Below are 20,946 nucleotides of genomic sequence, written 5' to 3' on the forward strand. Positions count from 1 at the left end.
AGTTCTGTGCCAACAACGCAAGCCCACTGGTCTTAAAGCCAAACGTGTCTGGACACAGAACCAGGATGCTCAAAACCAGGATGCTCGCAATAAAGCTGTCACATGGCTAGAGGCTTGGAAATTTTCCCAAGCGTTTCTAGGACCTTTCAGTCATGAAACACAGCACCTGTGAGACTGTGTAGGTGGAAGGAAAAGGAAACCAACCACCCCACATCCGATTAGTAACCAGATCACTTCACACTTTTCTTCTAGAATTTTAGGTGTTCCCAAAGGCAGCTGGAACATTAAATGACTAAACGAAAACCTAAAGAACATGGCAGAATTGAAGAGGGGAGAAGTGGTTTCAAACAACAAGGAGTCCAGGGACTCAGGATGCCAACACAGTGCTTCTCAAACTTGACTGTGACCTTCAGTGAGGAAGACTTTTTAGAAGGTTTCCAGTGCACATACCAATGTTTCTCTAAACCACTGTCTGACTGCTTCGTTGGACACCCTTCTATTTATTCCATTTCACTTGTGGCCCTGGGTTCAATCCCCACACTGCAAAAAGACAAACAAAACCACCACCTCTTTATAATTCACCTCCTCTGTGCTACTGTGCTATTAGCAACAGGAAATGGACTAAGACAACAAGGTTGCTATAAACTTTTATTATGGCATCCCCCAAAAGGGTTCACACATCATAACTAATATTTGCTCATTATATTTAATTATTTAAAATATGTAATCAGAGATGTTTTGGTGTCCAAGAGTAATTACAGAGATTTTAATCAGAAATTAAGCTACTAAAATAGCAAAGTTGATTTGTTTAAGCACAGCTATCAAAACATTTTAGTAACTAACACGGACAAGTATGAAATGCATGCAAATGAGATGCGAATTCAACCATTAGCCCACCATTTGACTACATTAGGGTTGGCTGATAACACTGAGTTGGAGTTTTAGGCACTCACATCTTGACACCACACGGCCACTAAGCTGACACGATTTTTTTAAAATCTCTTTATTTTTCAAAAAAAAAAAAAAAAAAGGAAATTTTATCACTATGTACTGGTGGAAAGAGAATAAATTAAGACCTTGAGAAACAAAACTTGCCTGTTTCCATGAGTGAAACAAACATGGTTAATCACTTCTCTTATCTGTAGTGATAGCTTATTGATCTTTTCCCCCAGGACTGTGTCACAGTTCACATTAAGAATACAAAGAGTCAATTAGTGTTTCTATGAGAAGAAACAAAAAAAACTGCCACAGAGCTTGAAGATCCTGGTACTTCTTAATTGAAAACGTATCTCTAAGACACTTTAATCAAAGTAAATATAAAGGGATTTAACATGATTATAAAGAAAATACATTTTTACATGTTGCTGCTCTAAGTTTATAAACATGGCTGTTGCAGAAACTTTGGAAAACGCAAGGAATAAGAATCACCCGTAGTTTTACTTCTATCCATATATTTTTACACCAAGAGTTGGATGAGGCAAAATAAAGTTCCTGTACAATATGAACTGTTGAACTCAAAGTTTAAAATAGAAAAAAATTACCACTCATACTCTTTCAAGAAAATGTTTTTTAAAATTTCATTGAACATTTTAAAATCATGTCATGAATGTGTTAATTGACATCAGTATCTCATTCTTCCAACATAAATTGTTGCAGATGGACTCCATGATATGGGACAATCTATCCTAAGATTATGTAAAATCCATGGATTAAACCTTTGCTCTAGAAGAAATAAAAATATATGGAACAGCTATGAGGACATGGGATTGGTAATTGACTGGAAGGAGGTGCAAGGGTATAGGAAACTGGTGAAATGTTCTATAACTATTGTGGTTAGTGATCGTATGAACGAGTGCAATAGCCAGAATTCACTAAACTGCACATTTATGATCTGTACATTTTATTTATTAATAACAACTTTTTAGAAAACCCTAACCCTATATCTTAGTCTATTTGCCATTCTATGACAGAATATCTGAGACTGGGTAAGTTATAAAGCACAGAGATCTATTTCTTACCATTCTGGATGCTGGAAAGTTCAAGGTCAAGGCCTTCCTGCATCATTCCATGGTGAAAGGCAGAAGAGCAAGGGGGAGAGAAGAGGAGAGACTCATCCTGTTATCAGGAACCCATTCCCACTAAAATGGCATTAACTCATTCACAAGGACAGAGATCTCGTGACATAATCTTAAAGGTCCCACCTCTCAGCACTGTTGGGGATTAAGTTTCCAGCACATGAACTTTGGGGGACACATTCAAACCACAGCACCTTACTACTTACTATCACAGTTACTCCAAAGAATTAAACACAGGTGTAGGCTTAATGAAACGCGAACGTGATCTGTATGCTGAAAATTGCCAAATTCTAAGGAAAGAAGATAAGCAACTAAATGGTTATCTTATGTCCATGGATTTGAAAACAACGTTGTAAAGATGTCAGCTGCCTCCAAATCAGTCTGTAGGTTTAAAACAATTCCTTTTAAAATCCCAGCAAGGTTTTTTTTTGGTTTTTTTGTTTTTTTGTTTTTTTTGGTAGATATAGACAAGCTTATTCTAAAATTTACAAGTAAAGCCAACCATTTAGCAACCAAGAAAGTGTCATGTTGGCAGAGAAAGAGATGAACAGAAAGGAATTGAGAACCAAGAAATAGACCCATAGTAAGTATAGTCAACTGAGGTTTTTGTTGTTGTTGTTTTGTTTTGCAGTGCTGGGGATCAAACCCAGGACCTCACACATGCCAGGCAAGCGCTCTATCACTAAGCCATATGCCTTTCAACTGATTTTTGACAAAAGAGTAGAAACTGTTTAGTGGAGAAAGGACAACCTTTTCAACAAAGGCACTATGGCACCAGAACAATTGGATGTTGGTAGGCAAAAAAAAAAAAAAAAACCCTCCTCCTAAACCTCACACCTAGCCCCCAAATTCACTCAAAAATCTGCATCGTGGACTTACATGTAAAGTATAAAAGTATAAAATTTTTAGAAAAAATAGAAAATCTTCAGTCTGGAGGCAAGCAAAATTCTTGGACTTCTCACCCCATGCACAAGCCATAAAAGGAAAAACGGGACATGTTGGACTTCATCAAAACAAAGACTTAGCAAAACACTAGCAAAAAAGAGGCAAAGTTGAATGCAGACTGGAAAAAATACTTGCAAGCCACATGAAAATGTCTCGACTATATAAACACGTGATAGTTAAAAAAAAGAAAAGAAAAAAAAAAACTTGAGCATAGTGGCACACCTGTAATTCCAGCAGCTCAGGAGGCTAAGGCAGGAGGATCACAAGTTCAAAGCCAGCCTCAACAACTTAGCAAGAACCTGTCTCAAAATAAAAAATAAAAAGGACTGGGGATGTGACTCAGTGCTTAAGCACCTTGGGTTCAATCCCTAGTACTCCCCCGGCCCAAAAAAAAAAAAAAAGGAAAGATAAAAAAGAAAAATTTCCAACTGGAAAATGTGAAGAAGGCATGAGTAGATATTTCAACAAAGAGAATATACAAATAGCAAACAAGCACAAGAAAAGACATTAATACTACAAGGAAAGATAATATTACAAATGCATGTTAAGATCATAATAGTTTTAATCATTTCATGCCTCTTGGGATGTCTAAAATTTTAAAAAGTGCTAACATTGAATGCTTGGAAGGACATAGAAAAGCTGAATTATCAGTTGTATGACATTCTTTTTTTTCTTTCTTTTCTTTTCTTTTCTTTTCTTTCTTTTTTTTTTTTTTTTTTTGGTACCAGGGATTGAACTCAGGGGCACTCAACCACTGAGCCACATCCCCAGCCCTTTTATGTATTTTATTTAGAGACAGAGTCTCACTGAATTGCTTATCACCTCACTACGTTGCTGAGGCTGGCCTTGAACTCCAGATCCTCCTGCCTCAGCCTCCCGAGCCTCTGGGATTACAGGCGTGCACCACCACACCCAGCTGTGTGACATTATTTTTAAAGATTTTTTTGTTTTTAAACATTTTTTTAGTTGTCCGTAGACCTTTATTTTTATTTATTTATATGCAGTGCTGAGACTCAAACCCAGGGCCTCGCACATGCTAGGCAAGTGCTCTACCACTAAGCCACAACCCCAGTCCTGTATGACATTCTTGAAAGAACAAAATGATAGAAGAGGAGACCAGATGCATGGGGATGTGAGCAGGGCAAGTGGGCAGGACAAGTGGGCAGGGCAAGTGGGCAGGTGTTGCTTTTTGTGACCAAGCAACACAGACAGCTTGGTGACATTGGAGACATCCTGCACGCATGTCAGTATCCCGGCTGTGACGCTACTGTGTGCTTTCCCAGGAGCTCACCACTGCAGAAACCGGCAAAGGACACTCGGGCAGTGCATACTACACCTCACAACTGCAGGAGAATCTGCAAGTCTGTCACAAAGGAAAGCTGATCTGGACCAAGCTCTTCCCCTCAGCTCAGACCTTCCAACCCATTGTTCCTCTTCCCTTCACAGGAGCTTCATGAATGAATGGTTAAAAATGGAGCATTTCCATTATCTGAGAGCTATGAGGGGCTTTCCTTTTTCACTCCTTTCTGTCTACCTACACATTGGCTTATTTTGCTGGTGGCGTCATTGGCAGAGTAAAAGCATAAGCTAGCTGAGAAAAAATGGAAGCCTCTTCCAAAGAAGAAAAAGAAAATAATCAGTACGTATTGCAAATGTGTACATACCTAAATGTTTTGGACACTAGGCTGCTCTTTCACCCCACGACCTCTCCCTGTCACAGATGCCCACGGTACTGTGGAGCTAATACTGCCGTGGGACATTTTAGTAGTTCAGAGATGGCATCCATCATCTGCTCTTTTCTGCATTTCCTGGCCGCTCCTCCGTTCCTCTTCATACTTGTGGACCTTATTATTACAAAGTGGTAACAGAAGATGAAACATGAGGTGGAGAGGCTGAGTGATAAGCCCTCCAGTGCCCTTTCCAAATGACTGAACTCTTGCACCTGAACTCTGCCCACGTGCAAGAAGTGGGTAAAAGCAGATGAGCCAGCGGAAGACCATTGGGGAGTAGGGACTTCGGTCCCGGAGACCGGCTGGTACAGACATTTGCAGCATTTGGAATGAGGCCTCAAACTGATTTGGCACTGTTTTGTTCAACACCGTGTACTCTGGTTATTCCTTAAATAGCTTTGGATTTACTTAGGTAGTAACGTTAGAATAAAGATGTATTACTGGTGAAAAAAAAATCAGATGTAAAAAGAAATCTTAAGATGCTGTTTCAAGTGTTTTTAAATGTGTTTCCATCGAAGGTATGGTTATCTAATCAATCACAATCTGATGACTGAGAATAAATATCATGACTCTGACTTGCTGTTTAAAACAAGGCAAGTGACTGCCTGGTCCTCGCTGGCTTTCTGGAGAAGCTGAACATCATGTCTAGTACTTGGCAGAATTCTTCAAATCCTCTAATGATAGCATCAGGAAAAAACATCTTCATGTTCCAACTCAGTTATCTGTAGACAGGCTCTCATTTTATATTTAACTTGGAAAATATATTTGTAACTGTTCAAAATACATTTACAATAATTTAGAATCGTTCTTCTCAGTTGTACACCTGGATTCTGTTTGAAGCAAAAATGAAAATCAGGGCTGGGGTGGAGCTCCATGGGAGAGAATTTACCTTGCGTGCACAAGGCCCTGGGGTCCATCCCCAGCACTGCAAGAAAAGAGAAAGTCTCAAAAGGGAGAATTAGGTTGAGGTAAGCATTATATCATGCTTGGCCAGGGATTGTCAGCAATTTCAAGCTATCCCTGGATCTGTAGTGCTTTTATGAATCTTCTTACATTGTATCACTGTTATAATTATCTTCTACTCATGATAATGACGGCCACCATGTCCTGAGCCCTCATCCTGAGGGCCGCCAGCAGGAGGAATAGGCTCACCACCGTGCTACCGGATCAGGGCGTACCCGGAGGGTGAGTGGCTCTCCTGCCAGGGCGCCACAGCAGGGAAAGACAAGCCAGGATTTGGGCTCCAGACCAGAGCGTGTGATTCATGAGCCCACACTCCCTTTAAAAACCAAGGTGACCTCTCGTCAGGTAGGTGATCTGAGGTTCTAGGATTCTTCCAGTTCATATTGTAGCCTCTGAAGTTTGTAATTCTTAGACAACTCTTTAGAAGGTGGGTCAAATGTTACCTATCCAATTAGGTTGACTGTGTTATCTGGGCTCATTTCACCTACCACTGACCACTTCTGTCCTCCCTTGACCAGCATGTGCAGGTGTGTAAACATGCAGAGTGGGGAGACGAGGTGACAAGATGTCTGACCCAGTCCCGGGGCTGGCCTCTGAGGCTGGTTCGGTAGGTCACTGATGAGGCTGTTTTGTCTTGTCCATGAACCCCTGGAACTGTATTTGGGACCATTTATATTATATGCCCCATAAGACATATTCTGGAGTAACTCTTCAGATATTGACTTCAGAAATAATGAGTCATAATGGTACTCAACTAGGAAATATGATTGGGGGAATTTTAAGTAGAGTCACCAAAAATAATCTGTCACTGAGTTTAGAAGGTCATCAGTAATACTGAAAATATGGCATTTTTACTTATTTACATTTCCCATTGTATCAAATAGGATTTCCAACACATCTTGTGAAAATACACCAATATTCTTTTTAAACAGAGAGGTAAGGAATTGGGGCAGAGGGTAAATAAGGGTAGACATTACCACGGAGCCAGGGAGGGTTCGTCCAGAATACATACTGTACAGTGTGCGTCATCAGTGACATCGCACTTTAAAAATAAGCCCGCACAGTCACTTTCCTAAAAATGTGGCTTCTTGATCAGGAATCTCCACCTCTCTTTCAGCTCTGGGACGTCTTGTCCTTTTTTATCCTGTGTTCTTTCAGCTCTGCATTAGGAAATATTCCACTTGATTCTGTCCTTTCTCGTCCTGGTTTGTTTTCCCAACAGGCTACCTTCCACGGCATCTGAGACAATGAAAAATCACTGGCACTTTTTGAAACAAATGATGGCGAGGAAGCTTTGGGGATCCGTTGCCAAGTCCATTGGAGCCTCTTCTGCGGGCAAGCTCATGTTTCCAACCCGGGACGCCGGGCCATGAGCTGCACCGCATTCTCACATCCGCCTGACGTCAGTGCTGAGCCCTGTGGTATCTTTAGCAGCTCCGTGCGAACGCAGGACCGAGGGGTGAGCGGGCCTCCTGGGAAACACTCACCTGCCATATGTCCTTGAGCCAGCACTTGGCAGTGGTACCAAGACCTTTCTTCTAGAAACCGCCACCACCACGCCACACCATGGGCAAATCTGGAAGGGGGCATTGACTTTCCCACAGGCTGCCCCTTTCCTGTGAAAATCATGCAGAAACCTTTCCTAAAACCATGACTTAGGACGTAAAAACACTGGTCGCATTCTTTCCATCAGCATTTCAAATACAGGAGCTGAATTTGATTTTTAAAAAATGCAATGTAAATGCCTCTACATGGAACTGTGACATGTTTTAGATGAAACATGCTGTGCATTATTTTCCCTTTGTGTGGGCGTAAAAACAGGTTCCATCCTCAGCACCACATAAAAATAAGTAAGTCATTAAAGATACTGTGTACACCCACGACTAAAAAATATTTTAAAAAAATAAAAATGAAAGAAGGAACCACACACACTAGACAGAGTTGCCGGAGGAAGGAGGACCTACGTTCAAATATCAACTTGTGCTGAACTTTTTACTTTGCCTCCGGTGACTCATTTTAAAATACATTTTATTTTTTAAAGCAGTTTGAGGTTTACAGAAAAATGACACAAAATACAAATTTGCTAGAGACCTCCTTCTTGCATATAGGTTCTCCTCTCATTAGTATGTTGTGTTGATGTGGTACCCCTGTTACAATTGAGGAACAATATTAATACATTAGTATTAACTTAGTAAGTGTGCATTAGGATTCACTCTAAGTTTATTGCACATTTCGATGGGTTTTGACAAGTGCACGATGCATCCACCGTTGACAGTGTCATGCAGAACAGTTTCCCACCGTCAAGAGTCCCCTGTGCTCTGCCTATTCATCTCAATTTCCCTTCCCCTCCTCCCAGGCCCTAACAGTCACTGACACTTTACTGTCTCTCTATGTAGTTTTGCCCTTTCCAGAATGATGTATGATTGGGAATCATACAGTGTGTAGCTTTTCAGACTGAATTCTTGAATTTAGCAATATATTTAAAGTTCTTCCATGTCTTTTTGTGGCTCAATAACTCATCTCTTTTTATTGCAGAATAATATTCCATCGCATGCAGGGGTCACAACTTGCACAGGAGCCGTGTGCTTGTGCAGCTGCACGCACCGCAGGAGCTGGCTGGGTGCAGGAGAAGCTGCCAGAGGCCTGCCGGTCGGCCCCCTGGAATCAGTGTGCTTCCTACTGCCCCATCTCTCACGTCCTCTACTGACAAATCTTAATACTGCACCAGCTGGCAAAGAATATTTAAAAGGCCCAGATTCATTTTCACAAAGCAAGCAAAAAGGATGATTATGAGGCTGGAAGGCCATAAATCAATAACTTGTAACAATCGTCTAACCTACAGTGGTAGGGACAAAGGACAGATAACACCCCACCATCAGAAAAGAGGTGCACATTCCACAACCCTGTTGTAACACTGTTGCAACTCTGTACTTATAGAAGTAAAGCCCAATCGGAATGTGTATTACCTTATATGGGAGACAAAGAGCTTGCAAGGAAGAAGGAACTAACAAAAGGTACAAGGGGCCTCTGAGGTGCTCAGCCTTTGGATTCAAATCCGCTGGGCTGGTGCTGGCACTGATAGATGCTGCTTCCTGTTGGATGCCCTGGTGTCCTGTCTCTCTGTGTGAGAATCCCACAACACTCCCGCAGATAGTTAGACTCAAGGGAGAGCACCCAGACAAACTGAAACCTGGTTACTCGTGAAAAGCATGCAAGCTCATTCTGAACCAAACCACTTGTTCTGCAGGACCCATGAGTCTCAAAGGCCCTCCTCAGATCTGTGATGCCGGAACAACCCCAACCACCCCAACCACCCCAGGTGCTTGTTACAATGCAGATCCCTGGGCTCCAGCTGAAAGGAACACACTGAATTAGAAGCAGGGAGGACAGACAGGAATCTGTGATACTCCAGCCTAGCATTAAGCATCCTAAGGAGGAACAGTCATGAGCTCCTTAAGGAAAAGCTTTTTTATTCATTGTTACATCCTTGGCTCTTAGCCCAGCATCTTCCTCTTGCAGGACGTTGCCACAGGTAGGTTGGTTCCCAGGTTGGATGGCTGGAGGGTTGCTCAGTTGAAATATCTGATTGAAAGCCAACCAGTTGTAGCTGGTCATGAGCCACCTCTCAGCCCTGCTTAAGGGTACCGGCTGACGAGCATGTCCCTTCACCACTGTTGGTGAAACATACTCAGTAGGATGGCAAATTGTACCCCCAAAGTTGACTGCAGCAACATTTCCCACGCCACAGGTTCTACTGCAATGTGACCTTGACCTTACCACCCTCCCATCAAGTTGCAGGGCCTGTTCGCCCTACCCTTAAATCTAGGCATGCTTGATTTGCTTGTAACTGAGAGACTATGGCAGAGTGACGTTCTCTCAGGTTAGTTTCAAAAGGCACTGCACGGACTGAGGTGTGGCTCAGGGCTAGTCCTCACTAGTGGCCAGGGCCCAGGTTTCATCCCAACACCAGAAGAAAAGCACAGGGAGCGGGCCAGGAAGAAACAGAATAGAATCCCCTATTCTCTGGGATTCTTGCTTTTGGAGCCCTGGATCTTCATGTAAGAAGTCCAGCGAATCAGAAGGCTCCGTACTGTGAGGATGCCTAGACTGTGTGGAAAGACCACATGTGGATTCCCAATAAACAGACCTAGCCGAGGTTCAACCCCACAGCCATATCAACCGCCAGACATTTGCGGATTCCATCCCGCAGTTGTTGAGTCACTTCCAACCACAGGTCTTCCCAGCTGAGGTTTCAGAGCCATCCCACCGCCTTGTACAAATTCCTGACCGTGCAATCTATGTGAGCAGTAAAGTGGGTGTCTCAAGACGCTTGGTTCGAGGCAAGTTGGTTATGCAACAGTGGTAACCGCAACAAATCGTAAAGCAGATCTTGATCAAAATCACCTGGCTGTCGACCCCACAACTAAGCTACACCAAAGTGTAGGAACTTACATTTGAATCTTGTTCTACCAATGGTATTTCTGGAAACTTCCTTCTCTTCTGCCCAAAATGGTCATTGTAGGAAAGAAAACCTAATACTCCCAAACTTCCAACATGGTCTAATGGTTCTATTCGAAGGTTCGGAAGTGCATGGGTTTCAGTGCATTAGCTGTCAAGGAGGCTTAATAAAGCAACAGGAAGACTTAAACCGAAGACAATTTAATATTATTCCAATATAAAAATGAAGGCAGAAAATAATCAATTGTGCCCTACCAGTTTCCAGAAATTCGCCAACTGATCCTTAGGAAGCTTCACAGTTTGCGAGGTTGAATGGAATACAGGAAAGAGGGAATATGGAGGGACCCATAAAACCTAGGTTCAGAAGCGGGTTCATCCGTATGTTGCCCTCGTGGACCTGAGCAAGCGATGAGCCTCTCTGAGCTTCTGAAATAGGACCGTCTCATAGCGAGCACAGCCCACGTGACCCTGGGCTGCCTAAAGGAGATGCCGAGAGACGCACAAGCACTTAGTAAGGCCACAGACAAGACAGGACACACACGGTCCTACAGCTCTGCATTGAAGACTGCTTTCGAAAAGTGAGAGATGAGGCATAAGGAAACAAAAATGTACCCCCACGTTTAGGATAGTTTCCAAAAAAAGAGGTACAGCCAGAAGCAAAACAAAGTCTTCCATGGACACTTCCTTCTTGGTTGCAATGTCCCTGGCAGGCACAGGCGTCCATATGTACCTGCTGTGCCGAGAGAGGAACTGGACAGTGACCACAGCACCACTTCCCTATCCTTCCCGGCCGAGGCCGAGGCTGCTCCACTCTGAGCAGGTTCACCTTCTGCCGCTGAAGTGTTTCCTCCCCAGCACCCCCACTTTCAAAACAAGCCTGCAGCTGCTTTGCAAAGACTCATTTCCAATTCAGATTGCTGACAGAAGCCACCAGACTTCTTTGGGTCTTCCATCTCTTGGTTCTACATCCAAACTGTGGCAGATCTAGCTCACTTCAGTTGCTCAGTGAATTTAAATGCTCGTGTTCTATATTCTACATGTGTGGCTGAAAGGCCCTCGAGGCCAGCCTGCCCATCATTTTACAAATGAGAGGACTAAGACCCAGGAGTGGAGCAGGCACACAACTAGATGTCACAACATATTATAGAACGGAGCTCCTCTTTCCATAAATAGTTCCCCCTAGTTATTCCTGCACCACGCATGTGTTCCAGGTTCACATACGCAACTGCCTGCTTGACATCTCCAGATGGATGACTAAGAAGTTTCTGAACCTCAACTTGTCCAAGCAGAACTCTTGGCTCCACTCATCCATCCCACTAGTTCCTCTCCCACCCACCCAGTCTCAGTCCACTGCCCAGTTATCCAGCCCCAAAGCCCAGGAGTACACTTGATTTCTTTTTTTCTCTCATTCCTACATCTAATCCACCAGCATGTCCTATGGAATCCCTCTCCTTTTACGGTCTCCTAACTATCCCAGGCACACTGGCCCTTTTGCTGTTCCTGGAACCCACTAAGCTCATTTCTGCCTGGGGCCTCTAAACTCACTGTTTTCTCTCCTGAACTGCCCTTTACACACATCTTGGTATGGATGTTATCTCACTTTGTTTAGATTTCTAATTGAGCCTACCTTAACCACTCTATCAAAAGTGGTTACGCCCATCATTTAACCTGCTTGATTTTACAGCACAGTCGACACATGAAACTGTCTGATACATTTGTTCACGTATTGTACTTGTTTATTAACTGTCAATATCACTGGTGCTTAAACTCTGTGAGAATGAGATCTAGCCCATGTCCGTCTCTTGAATTATCCAGAGTGCTTAAAACACATATCAGGCACATGTCACAATGTCTATTATAATAGTTATTGATTGGAGGAATGAACAGGTGAGGAATGAATCAGAAAATTAGCATATGAAATTTGGGACAAACCAGAACTTCTGAAGAAACAACTCTTAGACTTATTGCATGTAATGTTTCTCAGCACATGGTTCATGTAGAAGCAATCTTACTTATGATAAATTTTCCAAAGGGCCACACTTACAAAGGAGCTAGAGAACACAGCATTTTAAATGCATGTAGAGCAAGGAATGCGCTGGCTGAGCGCTGGAGTCCTGGCTGGCTGTCTGTTCTCCTGTGCTAGGTTCATAAATCCATAGGCTGAGACCTTGGTGCATTCTCAGGACCAGCAGAAAGATAAGCCGCTTCTAAGCAGTTGAAACATTCCATCTGTGAAACAACCTGCAGTCTCTCCAGAATCCATGTTCATGGTGGACCTCCAAGAATTTCTGGCAGGGAGGAATCAGCCCTGCAGGGGGAGCTGATGGCAAAAGACCATTCTGGAAAGTCGTCCTTTCTTGTGTTCAGAAATTTAGCTATTCCTTCAAGTGGAACAGATCAAAGAGGTCGTTGAATTTTATAAACATCAGAGATTATGCCTGCCAGAGTCCAAGAAATTGAAAGATTCTTGATAAGGGCTTTGGTGCTGGGGATTGAACCGAGGGGCTTATGCATGCCAGGCAAGCATGCTACCAACTGAGCTATATCCCCAGCCCCGAAATTGAAAGATTCTTAAGATTCAAAGTCTCAAGTGATCAAATTGGGTTCGTATAGGCAGAATTTCCCCTGAACTCTGGGACTACTTCCTCTTCACATAGATTTCAGTGTCTCTTACATCATGTCCTTAGACATGGCCAAGGTGGCAGCTCTGAACAATTAAAAATGCCCAATAAACACCAGAAATTCTCTGCCTGGAAAAACACAAGTCAGCTCTCATCTTCACAAAGGAACTGTGGGTTAATTAAGAGAACCCCAGAACTCTGCTTCAAGCAAAGTTCACATGCACACAATGTGATCTTCAAGTTTAGAGACCTAAAAACACTAAATAAAATGGAAATTATTCTACAAATTCTTCTTTATTTACAATGCTTGCTATGGTTTGGATGTGGGGTGTTCCCCAGAAGCTCATGTGTGAGATGATGCAAGAAGGTTCAGAGGAGAAATGACTGAGTTGAGAGGCTTAACCCAATCAATGACTTAATCCCCTGATAGGGATCAACTGAGTGGCAACTGAAATAGGAGGGCGTGGCTGGAGGAAGTGGGAATTGGGATGTGGTTTTGGGGTATGTATTTTATATCTGGACAGTGGACTCTTTCTGCTTCCCTGATCATCATGTGAGCTGCTTCCCTCTGCCACACTCTTCTGCCATGATGTTCTGCCTCACCTCTAGCCTAGAGGAATGGAGCCAGACTTCTGTGGACTAAGACCTCTGAAACCATGAGCCCTCAAATAAACTTTTCCTCTTCTATAGTTGTGCTGGTTTGTTCTTTTAGTCACAGCAGTGAAAAAGCTGACTAGAACAACATTATAGCTAGGTTGAATTCTACAACCTTGCTTCTGATTTCAGAGCAGGAACTTCATGAAGTGAAGGAGTGAGCTCCCCTTTCCATGCACCATATGGGCTCTATCACTCCAACTCCAAATCTTCAAGACAACCTTTGAAAATGACACCACATCCTGTTCCCTACCCTACTCCCACACTGACAAGGATCAGTACTCAGGAGGAAAAGGGGGACGGTTCCTCTTAGCCTGCTCTTCTGTGGTGGGTCTGGAGAGGACGTTGTCCCCTGCACCACAGGGAAGCTCAAGAGTGATGGGGCCTTTTTTCGCTTGGTCTGGATGGCGAGGAAGCGGCGTTGAAGATGAGGCAGAAGCACTATCTGGAGGCTGCGGCGCGAGGCTTACTCAAGAGCTGCCCAGGCCAGGCCCGCTATCTCCTCTGGGCCTACAGTTCGTCACACGATGACAAGAGCAATTTTGAAGAAACATGTCCATACTGTTTCCAGCTATTGGTTCTGGATAACTCTCGAGTGCGCCTCAAACCCAAGGCCAAATTGACACCCAAAATACGGAAACTTCTTAATCGAGAAGCAAGAAGTAGTACGCTCAGTTTTAAAGAAGCAAAAATAATCAAAAAGTATAAAGACTCCAAAAGTGTATTGTTGATTACTTGTAAAACATGCAACAGAACGCTTAAACATCAGGGTAAAAGCAGAAGCTTTCTGTCAGCATTGAAGAGCAGTCATATTACTCCTACAAGCAAACTCAGCCCCAAGAGACCAAAGAGACAGACTCCAGGTTCTGCAAACTTCAGTCCTAATATGCCTGGCTCCAAAGGCAAGAGCCCAGCATTGATTGACAGAACACCTACATCTGGACGATCAACACCCATTTGCTCCTCAAAGAGTGTGACAAAAAGAAAGAAACACTTCTCTCAACTAAAAATGTTGCTTAGTCAGAATGAATCCCAAAAGAATCCAAAGGTAGACTTCAGAAATTTCTTATCCTCTCTATGAAGTCTCTTGAACTTTGAGAAAAAGAAATTTTTCTGATACAATTTCTGAAACTAAGTTAACAATTAAAAAAAAGAAACTTTTATTTATTCTTTGAATACATGAAAATTAGGTCCAAGGGCAGACTTTCCTTGGCATCCTTCAGTGTATTAGGGAAAACATCTCATTAGAATGAATAACTAAAACATCACAGGTGGTCATTGAGAATCAAAAAATATATGAAAGGTTCTTATAAATAGTAAGGATATATGTGAACCTTGAGTGATAGTATTTTTTTCCTCCTTTAGTCTTAACAGTTTTCATTATGTCATTTTCTTTCAAAATAAATTTGAGAAATTAAGGAGAGGGTCTGTCACTCATGAGGGTTTCTTCTGTATATGTGTAGCCCTATCAGAAAAGGAATCCAGTGTGTATTCTTATTTTCTCACTCATATACATAACTATGAGTAAATTCTTAACATTATTCCTATCTTGAATGCAAAAATAAGTATCTAGCACATTCTTTTTTGTAGTATTGGATTGAACCTAGAGCCTCATGCATGCTAGGCATGCTTTCTAGCACTGAGCCATACTACCAGCCCAACACTCTTGATTTAGGTGATCTACAGGGTACTGAAATTTCCATTTTACAACTTCTTTTGTTACTGTAGTAATATTTTGCCTTGAAGCGGCATTTTAATTTGCTCTAGAGATGACTCATTTCTAGGTCTGAAAACTATCAGAACATAAAGAGTAACAGTTTTGCTACCTTAAATCTTTCTGGAATGAATATATATACATACATACATATACATGTATGTATATATACATACATAAATACATATACATCTGGAATATATACACACAGACACACATATATATAATTTCATTTTTTAATGATAAAGTAGGACTGTATTCAACCTGTCTTAAGCTCTTTAGAAAAGGGAACCTTTAGCTGGGCATGGCAGCACACACCTATAATTTCAGCTACTTGGGAGGCTGAGGCAGGAGGATTCCAAGTTCAAGTCCAGCCTCAGCAACTTAGCAAGACCCTATCTCCAAGTAAAATAAATAGGACTGGGAATATAGCTCAGTGGTAAAGCACCCCTGGGTTCAGTCCCAAGTACCACAAAAATAAAAGAGAAAAGGAACTGTTACACAGTACTGTAAGTTGATATAGCCATTTGGAAAACAATATGGAAGTCCCTATAAAAACTAAAAGTAGAACTGGCTTAATGGTAGAGTGCCCACCTCTCTAAGATGTGAGAAACCTGGAGCTCAGTAGCCAGCATGCAATCCCACTTCTGGATATATATCCAAAGGAATTGAAATCTATATGTTGCAGAGATGTCTGCACTCCCATGTTTGTTACAGGTGTTATTCACAATAGTCAAAATAAGGAAATGACCCAATAGCCATCAATGAACAAATGACTTTTAAAAAACATACCTTTATTTTATTATCTATGTGGTGCTGAGTATTGAACCCAGGGCCTCACACATGTTATGCAAGTACTTTACCACTGAGCTACACCCCAGTCCAATAAATAGACTTTTTAAATGCAAAATACATAATGGAATACTATTTAGCCTTTTCGAAGCAGGATATTCTGTCATTTGCTACAACATGGATGAACCTGAAGGATTATGCTATATGAAATAAGCCAGGCATAGGGAAAAAAATCTCTTATCTTGTCATATGGATCTAAAACAGTTGAACACATAGAAAAGTAAAGAATAGAATGGTGGTTACCAGAAGCTGGGAGATAGATTGGTCAAAGAATACAAGGTTCCCGTTAGAATTAAGTTCTGGTAATACATTGCAAAGCATTGTTAATGTATGCTTCAAAATAACTGAAAGATTTTAAATATTATCACCACAAAGAAATGATAAATATGTGATATGATGCATATGTCCGTCAGCTTGATTTAATCCACAATATACACATGTAATGAAACTCACATTGTACCTGTAGTTATATACAATTACTTGTAAGAATAAAATAATAAAATGGATGCACAAGAATGCCCTTGGTGAATCTGATAAGTTGTACTGAAAGAGAAAAATAAGTAAAAAACAAAATCTTTTGAATAAATCATTTTAATACTTTGAAAAAAAAAAAAAAAAAGAGTGATGGGGTCACATAGCCCTCCAAGAGGCAGATCTTCAGTTTTCCTCATGCAGATTCAGCATTTCCTTTCCAAGTTTGTAAATTCCCTGACTTCCTTCTCAAGGTCTTAAACCCAAAACTGGTCCATAGAAAAATACACTATTAACCATCGCTCAGACTCACAAAGTACATGTCCGGGTATCTGACAGGTCCTCAGAGCTCACCAAGCTGTGGCTACCATAAGGATGGAGCTAAATTTGGGTCTTTACTTGCCCCAAATAGCAGAAAATCCAGGCTGCTTCCCTTGACCTCCTCCTCAAGGTCCATATTTACATGATGAGCAGCTCACCTTTCAATGTCAAAATTTACAACAATTCTCAGAGCATCCCCAGGCAGAGGTGTCGTCTGTTGTTAGCTGTCAGACGGCCATGGCTGCCCCATGCACAGGTGCGTTCCCAAGATGGACTCACTCACCCGGTCTTCCCTTCAGCTGAGTCATTTCCTTTGGTGCCATCCCACATGACAGACTCTCACTGACATTTAAAATGTCACCATAAGGTCACACTGTGCTGCAGTATTGAGACAAGAAGTTATCTCTCCGACAGACTGCCTCTCACACACCAATACAATTGAACGCAAGGAAAACTGCCGAATCTTATGGGGTTACCCTAAGATTTTTCTAAGTTAAGCAAGGTTAATGTAATCAGTCCTTGACTAAAAATGGAACTTTTCCTTAGGCTGCAAAACAACTATGCATCAAAATCTCCTGATTGATTCTCAAGAAAATTGGTTTAATTCCAGTAATCAGTAAGTCAACTCAGGAAGGGGATGAAGCTAATTTAACCCAATAAGAAATGAGGATATATAATCCCAGCATGCTCGTCGGTTTTGAAGGTGCTCAGGAGGTCAAGGTTATTCAGGTTAGGAAGGCCCACTTCACCTGAGTGTGTGCATCCCTGAGGAAGGTCCATGTCACCTGAGTGCGTGCATACATCCTGTCAATGGCAGAGGGAATTCCAAGGAATCTTCAGAGTCTGGATGTGAAGACTATTTAAACAACACTTTTAATTATACACTGAAAAAGAAAGCAATCTGTAATTAACTACAGTCAGTCCTTATCCATGAGTTCTGCATCTGTGGATTTGACCAATTTCTGATTGAAAATATTGAGGAAAAAGTTCAACTACTGAACATGTAGATTTTTTTCTTGTCATTATTACTTAGACAATATGGTATAATAACTTTACTTACATTTACATTGTTTTAGGAATTATTAAGTAGAGATGATTTAAAGTATACCAGTAGATGTGTGTGGATTATATGTAAATTATATACCATTTGAAATAAGGGACTTGAGAAAGCTTGTGAGATACTGAAACCAGCCTTCTGTGGATATCAAGAGGTGACTGTATGAACCAGGGTCAGTCTGACTCTGAAGTCCGGACTCTGTCCATTCTGCCATTAGCAGCATCAGTATGTACAGTCTAGTATAACAAATGATGTGCCTACCCGGGACCCTGAGTCACTTCATTTCCTAGACTTAGAATATGGAAAGATGTGTACTACCATTCAGAAAGGGTCTTCCCCAAGTGGTCCAAACTCAAATGTCTTCGTTCTCAATTGGTTACTCTTCAACCACCTGGAAAACTCACTTATATGGAGATTTTATCCCCCACCAGTGAAACAAATGAGGACTTATAGTAGTTTTCTTGAGATTAAATCACAGACAGACACAGATTTCCAGGCAAAAATGCACCATGACTCCATGACTTTACACAAGAAAAGGGTGATAAAATCTGGTTTGTTTCTAAAACCTTAAGAAATCATGTCCCAAATAGTTTAACCTTTTGAGCCATAAAACCACATGGCCTATTGAGTTTAGAGAATAATAAAAAATGACTCAACACAAAGTCCCACCCCTGGTTTCCTGTCAAAAGCTGAATCACTGATTTGTCTATACTAATAAATCGACTGGTGACCACCCTCCCCCCGCCAAAAGACTTTCTTTTTCATTTGCCCTCTATGAGGCCACTGCTTGACCCAAATTGTCCTGAAGTGATCAACTTAATCTCTTTTGGGTTGTTCCTTCCCAAGGCTCTGCAATTAAATGTACTTGAAAGTAAAAATTGTGATTCAAGGTTAAAGCTCAGGCCTCCAACATGCTACACGGTGACTTTTCCTTTTGTTCTTTAACCTGACCTTCTTGGATAGCCATGAGTCACAGTAACTCACTAAACTTTCATGCTAACTTTTTCTTTTCTTCTAAGCCAACATAGAGGCCCCATCCCCTCAGAGCAGATTGCTCTGTACCTTTATTGAGCTGCACCTGCAAAGAGGGACTGGACCGCCTCCCTTCCCCACCCCTCCCTCTCCTGTTATTTTCCTTACTTAAGAACCTCGCTTGTGAGCAGCCAAGGAGAGAGGCTAAGCTCGAATGAGATTTCAGCACAGTTCTCTTATGTAAGTTCTCCACAGAGTGGTTATTCTCATCATGAGGAGGGCACAGGGAGGTGGGCACAGGGAGGTGGGCTCCCAGGCAGACCCAGGTATAGCAGTGCCCATCAAGGCCCCAGGACAGTCCTAGGAGCCAGGGCTCCATAGTTTTAACTGACATAAATTATGGAGCACCAACTGGCTTTGGTGTTGGTCAGAGTAGTTAGTCAAAGAGTGTTTCCTCACATTTATATCACCCAGACCCTTATTTGGAAAGAGGGTCTTTGCAGCTGCAGTTAGTTAAATATCTTGAGTGGAAATTATTCTGGATTTAGGGAGGCCCTGAAGCCCAGTTACTGGTATTCATAGAAGAGGAGAACCAAGGGGAAGGCCAGGTGAAGACAGGCAGATGGGAGTTAAGGTGCCTTAAGTCAAGGAATGCGCCCAGCAGAAGCTGAAAAGACAAGGAAGGATCCAGCCCTAGCATATTCAGAGGGAGCATGGGCCTGCTGACACCCTGTTTGTGGGCTTCTAGCTCCTATAACTGTGAGGGAGTTGAATTTTTGTTTTTAGCCAATCACTCGGTGCTAATTTATTATGACAGCTTTAGGAAGCCAATCACACCCTGATTTTCACCTGCACATTCTTTGTCCTACCTTTGCTATAAAGTTTGACCCACAATCCTTTGAACAGCAAAAGCCAATGCAAAGAATGAACTCATGACACTTGGGAGGGGACCTGAAATAGAGCGGAACGATCTTCCATCACACCACACAAACACAACCTGCAGGTTAAATAAGAATTCCCAGGGTGTCCTTTGCTATCCACCCTGTTCTAACCCGGCCCAATCTTTCCAGAGTCAGCTTAGTTTGTCCTCCTCCATCTCTCTGGCTCGAGTGCTACGCATTATCAAGTTTGAGGTTGTACACCACCTCCTCCAGGAAGTACACCTGAATCCATCCGGATCAGCAAGGATGCTTGCGACTGGAAGTTGAAATACACCCAACTCAAACTGACTTAAAGTCGTGGGGAGGGTACCGGGGCTGAAAAACCAAGAAAAAGAAAGGAGAGGTCAGGAATAGGTCCAGGGACTAGTTCTTTCTGTCTTTTCATTCACCTTCTGCAGTCAGCCTCACTGGAATGCTGACGCACCTCAGGTAGCCAAACAGCTCTGTGTGGCTCCCGGGGCTCCCTTCGCTGCAACTCAGAGAACAGAGTCTTTGTTTCAGCATTTCCCCCGAAAGTCTTGATCTTCACTCTGATTGGTCCAGCTTGGAGGGCATGGTCACTCTTGAACCAATCACTGTGCACAGGGGAGATGGCGTGCACTGATTGGCCAGGTTAGGTCATGTGTCCAACCCCGGAAGCTTGGAGGGAGAATCTACTTCCATGGAACCTCACCCGCAAATGGACACCTGGGGTTGTGGCAAAGGGGAAGAGGAGAAGCCTCCAGAGACAAAATCAGATGCTCATCACATCCCTCCCTCTTCTGTGTGCCCAGTGCATTGACTAGCAGTCCCACTAACACGAGGATTATCCTTGTCAGGTATTAGTATCTGCACCTTCCTCAGAAAATTGCCGGTTCCTCGGGACCAGAGGCTGTCTTGCACGTATCTATGGTCGGTGCTCAATCAAGTTTTGTTGAAGTGAACTACATTTTTAAAAGGAAATAAAGACAAAGCTAAGCACCAGGGTATATATTTATTTGTGCCTGAGAGTCTCATTTCTTTTTACACATGGTCGGTGCTCAATCAAGTTTTGTTGAAGTGAACTACATTTTTAAAAGGAAATAAAGACAAAGTTGTTTTCATACTTCCAGATTCCCAAAGGATCCTGTTACTCCTCCCCCTCCCCCATTGATTAATCCCTTCTCCAGTGAGTCAGGCTAATCACAGGCGGC

The 20,946-nt window shown here is 42.3% G+C and overlaps 1 long non-coding RNA gene and 1 pseudogene across 2 annotated transcripts; one reads left to right on the forward strand and one right to left on the reverse strand.

Moving 5' to 3' along the window:
- Positions 1-11,965: 11,965 nt before the first annotated feature.
- Positions 11,966-20,301, reverse strand: LOC306643963. The gene is made up of 3 exons (XR_013759132.1): positions 20,199-20,301; positions 17,088-20,089; positions 11,966-12,552 (listed from the first exon to the last, which is right to left on the reverse strand). It is a non-coding gene; the product is annotated as an uncharacterized lncRNA (long non-coding RNA).
- Positions 13,837-15,768, forward strand: LOC306643962 (UPF0711 protein C18orf21-like; annotated as a pseudogene). Its single transcript has one exon. The product of its transcript is annotated as a UPF0711 protein C18orf21-like (transcript).
- Positions 20,302-20,946: the final 645 nt, after the last annotated feature.

This window comes from Sciurus vulgaris (genome assembly GCF_902686455.1).
Source record: "Sciurus vulgaris genome assembly, chromosome: 14".
NCBI lineage: Eukaryota > Metazoa > Chordata > Mammalia > Rodentia > Sciuridae > Sciurus > Sciurus vulgaris.